Below are 11,473 nucleotides of genomic sequence, written 5' to 3'. Positions count from 1 at the left end.
TTTTTTTTTTTTTTTCTACTTATTCTTCAGAAGGAAGAAATATCAGTTTGGACTTATTATTACATTTCTCTACTCCAAAACTGTTTTAGTCTCTGGGCAAGAATGAGTGTGTTCATGTGCATGTGTTGTGTGTGAGCTCTACTGGAGATCAAAAATCAGGGGGTGAGGTATAAAAATAGTCTGCTGTTTTTCTTCCTCAGAGTAAGAGCTCTTATATAAACAGATGTTACTGATATGTCCCAATGAAACACTTCAATTTCACAGAGATTGAAATTTCATTGTAAATGATAGCTTGGTTATTATATAGAACAGTCCCTCAAGCTTAGTGAGCATAATAATCACCTTGAGACTTAGTAAAATACTATCTAATCCAGTTGTTCTAGTCCTTAGACAAGATTATAGTAGTAAGGCTATAGACAGTATGTGTTCTTAAAGAGTTTGTAGTTGCTTTTTATATTTCAAAACCACATGACCATTCTATTCTAAAGTGTTCCAAAGAGAGTTCTGTCAAATAGTGACTTGCTGTTGTTAGGTGCTGTCCAAACACTGCCCGGTCCTGCACCAGCTCGGTGATGCCCACTGTACTTGAGCCCATTGCTGCAACCACTGTGTCAGTCCATCTCGTTTGAAGGCCTTCCCCTCTTTCGTTGACCCTCCACCTTACCAGGGAATGGTCTCTTCTGACAACATGACCAAACTAGGTGAGATGAAGTCTGGCCATTCTCGCTTCCAAGGAGCATTTCAGCTGCACTTCATCCAGGACAGATTTGCATTAGATATAGCAGTTATGAACTCCTCTAAAATAGTTAAGACACAAGAATGATCACAAATTGTTGTTTTATCATTTAATTTTTTTCTAAATCAAACAGAATCCAGTGTCATCAAAAAGTATGGCCAGACATTTTGCCATGTAGCTCTTTCCCACTCAGTAAAGCAATGGACTTGTAGTGAGCAGTCTGTCCTGCTCTTAGCTAAAATGCTCATTCCCCAAGTCAAGGTTCATATGTCATCATGTACATGGGAGTGTTTTGGGGCTCTGCTGGTTATGTCCTCATCATCCATGCTAAGCTCAGCCAGAGACCATTGTCTTGATTCCAAAAACATATTTCCAACTCAGGTCTAAGTGTCTCTAAATTCTACATTATTTTTCCTACAACATGCCCTGTACCTGCTCCTGTCCTCTTATGATCTAGGGAATTTGAAAACAAAGCAAAAAAAAAAACAAAAAAAACCTAACTGGTTGTCTCGAAACAGCATTTCTAAATATATTCCATGAAAAATGATTTCTTCTCCTTTATAGATGTTACTGAAAGTATTTCTTTATCAAATAAATATGGGAATATTGGATTGAAGAGATGCAAAGATTTCTTCACATTCTAAGCCAAACTCATTGCTGTCCAGTCAACTCCAACTCAGAGACCCTGTAGGACAGAGTAGAATTTCTCTATATGGTTTCCAAGGCTGTAGATCTTTACAGAAGCAAACTTTCACATTTCTCTCCCACAGAGTGGCTGGTGGGTTTGAACTGCCTACCTTCTTGTTCTCAGCCGAGCACTTAACCAGTGCAGCACTATGACTACTTCCTTACAGTAAGACTTCTTATATCTTTTGATATGGTGATATGTCATTTTCTATCTCTGAAAGGAGAAAATAGTGAATATTTTCTAAACTGCTATATCTAATGCATGTGTGTAAAGCAAAGCATCTTGTTAAAGACGGTAACAAAAGAATACTAACTATTTAAGCTCTCCATTTAAGGATAATGGAACTCTGGTGGTGTAGTGGTTAAGATATTTGGCTGCTAACCAAAAGGTGAGTGGTTGGAACCCCTCAGCCACTCCATAGAAGAAAAATGAGCGTCATGCTTCTGTAAAGATTTACAGCTTTGGAAAGCCAATGGGGGTAGTTATGAGTTGGAATTAACTTGATGTCAGTGAGTTTTTATTATTATTATTTATTTATTTAAGGTTAAGAAGATTTTAAGAGCAACAAGGAAATACTTACATCGAGTTAAAATATAATAAAAGCAATCACAAAACAACTGAGTTCTAAAAAGGGCACAAAAAATAAAGGGCTCTAGACTCGACGGCACATAACAACAACAACAGTGCTTATAAAAACAGCTTTGATGCTGTAATTGGTAAGGCATTTGGCTGCTAACCAAAAGGTCAGTGGTTGGAAGCCATCAGCCGCTCCATGGAAGAAAAATGAGAAAGTCTGTTTCCATAAAGATTTACAGCCTTGGAAAAACAATGAAGTCACTATGAGTCAGAATCCAGTTGATGGCAATGAGTTTTGGTTTTGGTGCTAATAAGAGATGTAAAGTATGGACTCCTGTGTTTTTGGTCCTTTCATACTCCAAACCAATTTCTTTTAAATTTGCCTCTTTGGACTATCTCTGAGGAAATGAGCCAAGTAAGAAAAGGATCAAATCTCAAAATATACCTCCTACTTATCCATTGAACATTGTTATTAATAAAACTATATTGGAATTCTCAAAGTTATACCCAATATTGACATTTTGTCTATGAATAAATTTATTATTATTATCTCATGGAAACTATTTTTGAAAACATGACATTTCCAATATCTTAAGAAACAGTAAAGTATATTTTGATGCCTATGTAACACATGCAGACTGTCAAATCATTTTGAAATTTTTCATTGAAATTCAATAAAAATAAGTATGAAATAAAAGGAAAAGCAAACTTGCATTCTTATGTTAAGATGAATGCTAATACCATGGTGATTGTTAATCTTGTTACAATATTCATATCTGCATTTTATCAAAATCTAAAAGGAATCGTCAAGGTGAAGGTAATCACTTAAGAGTTTAAAAAAAAAAAAAAAAAACCTGAGAAATTTCATTATCATTTTTTGGTGTATAATAGCATTACTTAGCCTTATTAACTCTGATGGATAATGATGGAGTAATTCCAATTTTATTCAAATTCAGTGGATTTGCATTCTGTGATCAAAATATATGTTTCAGCTTTCACTATTTGATAGTCTGATTTACTGTTATTTTCTTCTCTTTCACATATTACGTAGAATCAGCATGGGAACCATTCATCAGAATAAAATGTAGTTGCTTCAAGAGAAACTGATCCAAGCCATATGGTAAATTGTACCAAAGTTGCTTTCTTTAATATATGTGTTTTCACGTGTAGTTAGGTTGATCGTTGGGAATGTTAACACTTGCATTCATTCAAGAAATATTTCCTAGCCTACTATGTACCAAGGAAGTCTGGTGGCACAGTGATTAAAGCATTTGACTGCTAGCTAGCCAAAAGACAGTGGTTTGAACCCACCAGCCACTCCAGAAAGATAAGGCAGTCTGCTTCTATGAAGATTTAAAGTCTTTCAAAACCCATGGAGCAGTTCTGCTCTGTCTTCTAGGGTTGCTAGGAGTCAGAATTAACTCAATGGCAGTTGTTGTTGCTAGGTGTCACTGATTGGGCTCTGAGTCATAGCAACCCTATGTACAGCGGAAGGAAACACTACAAAATCCTGTGCAAACCCCATGATCCTTGCTATACATGAGCCCATCTTTGAAGCCACTGCATAAATCCATCTTGTTGAAGGCCTTTGCCTATTATATTTACCCTCCAATTTACCAGCATGATATTCTTCTCCAGGGGATAGTCCCTTCTGACAACATGACCAAAGCAGATGAGACAAAGCCTGGGCATTCTCGCTTCCAAAGAGCATTGTCGCTACACTTCTTCCAGGACAAATTTGTTAGTTCTTTTAGCAGACCAGGGTACTTTCAGTATTTTGTACCAAAAAAACAACTCAAAAGCATCGATTCTTCTTCAGTCTTCCCTATTCATTGTCCAGCTTTCACGCGCATGAGGATATTGAAAATGCCATGGCTTATGTTAGGTGCACCTTAGTCTTCAAAGAGACATCTTTGTTCTTCATCACTTGAAAGAAGTCTTTTGCAGCAGATTTGCCCAGTGCTATATGTTGTCTGATATCTTGACTGCTGCTTCCATTGGTACTGATTGTAGAACCAAATGATATGAAGTCTTTGACAACTTCAATCTTTTCTCCATTTATATTGATGCTGCTTATTGGTCCAGTTGTGAGGATGTTTGTTTTCTTTATATTGAAATGTAATCTGTACTGCAGATTGTAGTCTTCAATTTTCAACTGATCCTCACTTTCAGCTAGCACATAGACCAGGAGGTTGTCATTCAAACAGAAGAAGGGGAAACTTCATGGCTTAAAATCAAGAAGGGAGTGTGTCAGGGTTATATCCTTTCACCAAGCTGTACCCTGAGCAAATAATCCGAGAAGCTGGACTATATTAAGAGTGTGGCATCAGGATTGAAGGAAGACTCATTAAAACCTGTGATATGCTGATGACACAGTTTTGCTAGCTGAAAGTGAGGATGACTTGAAGCACTTACTAAAAATTGCATTTCTGGAAGTTCTCTGTCAATATACTGCTGCAACTATTTTTGAATTATCTTTAGTAAGATTTTACTTGTACACAATATTAATGATATTGTTTGATAATTTCCACCTTCTGTGGGATCATCTTTCTTTGGAATGGGTGCAAATATGGATCTATTCCAGTTATTGGCCAGGTAACTATCTTCCAAATCTCTTGGCATAGCCAAGTGAGTGCCTTCAGTGTTTGTTGAAACAGCTCAATGGGTATTCCATCAATTTCCTGCAGGCTTGTTTTTTGCCAATTCCTTTAGTGCAGCTTTGACTTCTTCAGTACCATTGGTTCTTGAACATATCTCACCTCCTGAAATGAATGAATATCGACCAATTCCTTTTGGCCCAGTGACTCTGTGTACTCCTTCCATTTTCTTTTGATGTTTCCTAAATAATTCAATATATTGCCCATAGAATCTTTCAATATTACAACTCAAGGCTTAATTATTTTTCTTCAGCTCTTTCAGCTTGAGAATTGCCTAGTGTGTTCTTCTCTTTTGTTTTCCTAACTCCATGTCTTTGCACTTTTCATTATAATAATTGACTTTGTCCTTTCAAACTGCTCTTTGAAATCTTCTGTTCAGCTTTTTACCTTGTCATTTCTTCCAACTGTTTTAGCTATTCTCCACTCAGGGGCAAGTTTCAGAGTCTCTTCTGGCATCCCTTTTGGTCTTTTCTTCCTTTCCTGTTTTTTTAATGACCTTTTCCTTTCTTCCTGGATGATGCTCTTGATGTCATCCCACAATTCCTCTGGCTTTCAGTAATTGGTGTTCAATGCATCAAATCTATTCTTTGGATGGTCTCTAAATTCAGAGGGTTATATTCAAGGCCATGTTTTGGCTCTCATGGATTTAATTGTCTTCAAATTGAACTTGAACTTGCACATGAGATACTGATGATTTGTTCCACAGTTAGCTCCTGGCCTTATTTTGGCTCAAGATATTGAGCTTTTCCATTGCCTCTTGCCATAGATGTAGTCAATCTGATTCCTGTGTACTGCATCTTCTGAAGTTCATGTGTATAACCATTTGTGTTGTTGAAAAAAGGTGTTTGCAATGAATAAGTTGTTGGTCTTGCAAAATTGTATCGTGCACTCTCCAGCATTATTTCTATCACCAAGTTCAAATTTTCCAGCTACTGGTAATTCTTTTTTGTTTTCATCTTTTGCATTCCAGTCACCAGTAATAATCAACACATCTTGATTGCATGTTCAGTCAATTTCAGAGTGCAGAAGTTTGTAGAAATCTTCAATTTCCTCATCATTGGCTTTGGTGGTTGGTGCATAAATTTGAACAATAGTAGTATTAACTGGTCTTCCTCATATGCATATGGATATTATCCTATCACTGACAGCATTGTACTTCAGGATAGATCTTGATACATTCTTTCTTCTTCAATTTGTCATTCCTGGAATAGTAGATCATATGATTGTCTGATTCAGAATGGCCAAACCCAGCCCATTTCAGCTTACTAATGCCTAGGATATCGATCTTTATGCATTCCATTTCATCTTTGACAACTTCCAGTTTTCCTAGATTTATACTTCATACATTCCATGTTCCAATTATTAATGGATGTTTGCAGCTGTTTCTTCTCATTTGAGTTGTGCCACATCAGTAAATGGAGGTTGCAACAACTCCACTTTATCCATATCATTAAGGTGGGCTCTACTCTTATGAGGTAGCTCTTTCCCCATCATTCTTTGAGTGCCTTCTGATGTGAGGGGCTCATCTTCCAGCACTGTATCAGATAATGTTTCAGGACTGTTCATAAAGCTGTCCAGTAATATATCAGACAGTGTTTCAGTACTATTCATAAGGTTTCTACAGGCCAATTCTTTGAGAAGTGGATAGCTTCTTCCTTCTTCAGACTCTGTCTCAGTTTGGAAGCTCCACTGAAACCTGTCCACCACGGGTAACTGCTGGCATTTGAAACACCAGTGACACAGCATCCAGTCTCACAGCAACATGCAAGCCACCACAGTATGATAAACTGACAAACAAGCTTGTCTTCCTTAGCTGTTCTAACCCACTCCATTCACTTCCTGGCCTTCCCCCGCCTGTTCTGGCTGTCCACTGGCTCATGCTTCCTGACTTGAGCTTCATGGTAGTAGGTTTGTTTTTTTCATGGCACAGTGCCTAAGTCTTTTGACTACTAACCAGAAGTTAACTATTAACTACTCCATTACTGTCTCAATTCCATTCTGTGTCACATAAATCACTGATTTACATTGCCTCCTTGTTCTTTTAGACTTTGGATTTTACCATTTTGTAGAAAAAGTTACCAATATGCAAAGGAAATAAGATGATAGAGCTTGGAAGAGAGTAGAAGCAATGGAGATAAAGAAAGGTGAATTGTTAAAAGATAAGATTCCTATTCTCAATCTTTCATTGAATCTACATATCAATGTGAGTTGGGAGTGAGAGAGATGATGAGGAAGATAATATGAAATAAAACAAATAAGTAAGCACTCAGCTACTAACTGAAAGTCTGAAGAAAGGCCTGGGGATCTACTTCAGAAAGATCACCATCTAAGGATCACAGTTCCACTTGGAAATACATAGTGTCACTGTGACTCAGAATTGATTCAACAGCAGCTGTTTTTTACTGAATGATTCAGAAAGATCTTACTAAAGAAGATAAATTTGAGCGATAATCTGAATAATGAAAATAAGTCAGTCCTTTGAAGGCACAAAAGAAGAATATTCTCATTAGATTTCATAGCAATTGCAAAGTCTCTGTGAAGGAAGAGGTATAGTTTATTTTAGAGATAGAAAGAAGGCTATGTGACTGGAGTGTCATGAGTGAGGGACAAAGTGGTAAAAGGCAAGTTGATGGAAAAAGACATGGCAAGTTTGAAGGGTGGTGAGTTAGTCCCCAAAGGGGAGGACATTATATGGATTTCTAATGCATAATTATGAAACACAGACCAACTTTTAATTTATTATTATTATTAAATTCACCACAGACAGCCTTTGTTGCCTGCACCTGATGTAGGGGGGAGGTCTCCCTCCATGACCCCCTCACTCTACACATGTGCAAAGCACATATTCTTTGCTAAACTACTACTGAGCTGGGCCACATCTATTCATTTTTGGCCTGTATAGTAGTTTGGAAAATAAATTTAACGTATTCCAATATTCAAAAATTTTCCATAGAAGTGTGGTTTGAATGTTTATGAAGTCACTTTCCATTTTGCAAAAGTACCTACTACTCCACTACTGTCTCAATTTCATTCTACATCATATACTTAATTAATTTACATTCCTCCCATGTTCCTTCAGACTTTGGATTTTGTCATTTCATAGTTACCACTATCCAAAGGAAATAGGATGATAGAGCTGGGAAAAGAGTAGAAGCAATGGAGATAAAGAAAGTTGGATGGTTAAGGTAACATGACTTGCTGCTGGACTAGAAGGTGTTGGGAGCAACCAAAGAAAAAAAGATGTGGGTGTGTGTCAAATGTAATGCTTAGATTTCTGACTTGGAAATATTTTGGCTTGAAAATGTTGGTAATAAGTGTGAGGATGCAACAAAGTTAAAATTCCTTTAAAGCTAACATGGCATTTACATAGTTTTCTTAGAACTAGTCATGAAGAACTAGGGATTTGTTTAGTTATTGGAATTTTTTTAATGAAAAAGACCCATACCTATAAATCTTCTGTTGTAACATGCCTCTGATTCATAGTCACCCTGTGTACAACAAAATGAAACAATGCCTGGTCCTGTGCCATCCACAAAACCATTGCTGTTTTTAAGGACATTGATGCAGCTGCAGTGTCAGTCCATCTACTGGAGGAGTTCCTTTTTGACGTTCACCCTCTACTTTATCAAGCATGATGTCTTTCTCCAGGGAAAGTAAGTGAGAAGTAGTTTCACCATCCTTGCTTCTAAAGGACATTCTGGCTGTATTTTTTCCAAGATACATGTTTTCTTTCTCCTGGCACTCCGTGGTATGTGCACTGTTCTTTGCAAACATCATAATTCAAATACATTAATTCTTCTTCAGTCTTTCTTATTCATTTTCCAGCTTTCTCATGCATATCAGACAATTGAAAATGTCACGGCTTGGGTGAGGCACACATTAGTTCTCAAAATCACACCTTTGTTTTTTTAATACACTAAAATGACCTTTTGTGGCAAATATTCTCAGTGCAATATGTTGTTTGATTTCTTGACTGCTGCTTCCATGAGCACTGATTGTGGAGCCCAGTAAAATGACATCCATGCCAGCTTCAATATTTTCTCCATTTATCATGATGTTGCTTATATGTCTAGTTATTAGGATTCTTATTTTCTTTATCTTGAGGTGTAATTCATACTGAAGTCTGTAGTTTTTGATTTCATCAATTAATGCTTCAAGTCATCTTCACTTTTACCAAGCAAGGTTGTGTCATCTACATATCACAGGTTGTTAATGTTTTCTTCCAATAATGATGCTCTTCTACATATATTCCAGTTTCTCCAATTATTTGCTAAATAAACAGATTAAATCAGTATGGTTAAAAGATACAACCCTAACACACACCTTTCCTAATTTTAAACCATGCAGTATTCTCTTATTCTGTTCAAACAATTACCTTTTCGTCTATATATAGGTTCTGCATGCACACAACTAAGTGTTTTGGAATTCACATTCTTTGTAATGCTATCCATACTTATAAAATTTTATTTTTATTTTTATGGTCTGTAGAGTTGAATAAATATAAACACAAGAAAACGTCCTTTTTTATATTCTCTGCTTTCAGTTAAGATTCGTTTGACAGCAGCAATGATATCTCTTGTTCACATCCTCTTTCAAATCTGGCTTGAATTTCTGGCAGTTCCCTGTCAATGCACTGTTGCGACAGTTTTTGAATTATCTTTGGAAACACTTTACTTGCATGTTATATTAACAGTATGGTTCTATAATAGAGTAGCTAAAGCAAATGGAAGAAATGATGAAGTAAAAGAGCTGAACAGAAGATTTCAAAGGCTAACTTAAGAAAATAAATACAAAATAAAGTATTAAAATGAAATTTGTTAAGACCTGAAGTTGGGAAACCAAAAGGGAAGAATATGCTTGATATTCCTGCAGCTGGAAAAATTGAAGAAAAACTCAAGCCTCAAGTTGCAATATTGAAGGATGCTTTGGGTAAAAATTTAATGATACAGGAAGCACCAAAAGAAGATGGAAGGAATATATAGAATCATTGTACCAAAAAAGAATTAGTCAATGTTCAACAACCAAAGAGGTTAGCATATGATCAGGAACTGATGCTACTGGAGTAAGGGGTCCAAGCTGCGCTGAAGGCTTTGGTGAAAAACAAGCCTACAGGAATTGAAAGAATATCAGTTGAGATGTTTCAATAAATTGATACAACACCAGACACACTCATTTTTCTATGCCAAGAAATTTAACAGAAAGCTACCAGGTCAACTGACTGGAAGAGATTCATATATGTATCCTTGCCAAAGAAAATTTATCCAACAGAATATAGAAATTATAGAACCTGAAAAACTAGCATTCTTCTTTTTTCCCAGTGCAGTCTCTTATTCTCATAATGTTAGTTGTTTGCCTTTTGCAGCCTTGATTCTTCTTCCCTTCATAATCAGAATATTCAGTTTCTATGAGATCTCTTGCATACATGTCCATTGTTAGGAATGGATCTTTTAGGGCACAATGTATGATCATATTATTAATAATATTTGATGTGGAGTACACATCACTGAACTCTTTTAGTGTTGTGAATGGCTATAGTACTGGACTATTCTTTGACTGATACAATATCCCAAAGGAGTTACTGAGAAAAACTTATTACCACTTAACTCTATTTAATAGTATTAATAGCTACTTAGTTATTGATTCTAAATGAATTGAACAAATTGAGATATTACGAAATTCATGGAGATCGTATGAGCTGCCAATCTTTAAAGAGGGTGCAGACGCTGGAAAGAAGGTCCTGGGAACTCAAGGCTAAATATTTTGAAGAGAGTTGCATTTGTGCCTTTAGGAATCTGAGTGAAGGGGAGACTAAATGAAGGAATCTATGACATGAAATTATTTCCCTTCCAGATGTTTTAGGATTTTGAAGACAATAGTGGTTACCCTTGTACTAGAGACATCATATAGATGAGTGACAGATTGACATGACTTTCCTTTTCAGTAGATGATCAAGGGCCAATCTGATGCTCCATTACTTTTAGAGCATTAGTACAACTAAGCTGCTCTCTAAACAGTGAGCCTACAATATAGCTATTCACCTGCAGGCATATAGATATTACAAATGATAGCAAAGGAGAAAGATTTAGCAGAATGACCGATAAGAAGTCCTCAGAGATGCATTGAATGCACCACCAGACAGAAAAGTAAAGACATGAGGGAGGAAAATGGAGAGATGAAGATGAAAGATATTTTTTTGTTGTTGTTTGTATAAAAATAAATACTTATTTCTCCTTTTATCTGCCATTCAATTTATACAGAGTGTAGAAGATAGTAAACATATAGTGGAAGAAAAGCCATAGAGGACAGAGACTTCTAAAGATTCTTAAAATTAGAAGGTTTACCTATAAGTAGCATTCTAAAAAAGAAGACTTTCTCTGAAAGAGATAAAAATGAATACTTACTGAAAAGGTGAAAAGGTGATGAAAGACATCTACACTTTGGGATGCTGGTAGTAATTCATAAATGTATTTTACTATATAAGTTAACAAACTAAATTTCTTATACAGCGTATCCTGGAATTAAATTACTCTTCAGATAGTTGTGTAGAAAAATAATGGCATTACTGTTTCATATTTCAGTTATGGTCTGGAGTGATGAGAAAATGAAGACTGTGTCAAAAATAGCATAGAGAACTTGTAGAAATATGATTTGACACCATTATTTTCTTTCAAACTGAAAAGATTTTTTTTTTTTCTGAGCTGTATTAGTTTCCTATTACTTTTGTAACAAATTACCACAAATTTAGTGGTTAAAACAACACAAATGTTTATCTTACAGTTCTGTAGATCAGAAAGGTTAGCAACATGGATCAGAACA

This window comes from Orycteropus afer, unplaced genomic scaffold (genome assembly GCF_000298275.1).
Source record: "Orycteropus afer afer isolate SDZICR_OR568_19922 unplaced genomic scaffold, OryAfe1.0 scaffold00184, whole genome shotgun sequence".
NCBI lineage: Eukaryota > Metazoa > Chordata > Mammalia > Tubulidentata > Orycteropodidae > Orycteropus > Orycteropus afer.
Note: the sequence above shows the minus strand (reverse complement) of the source record.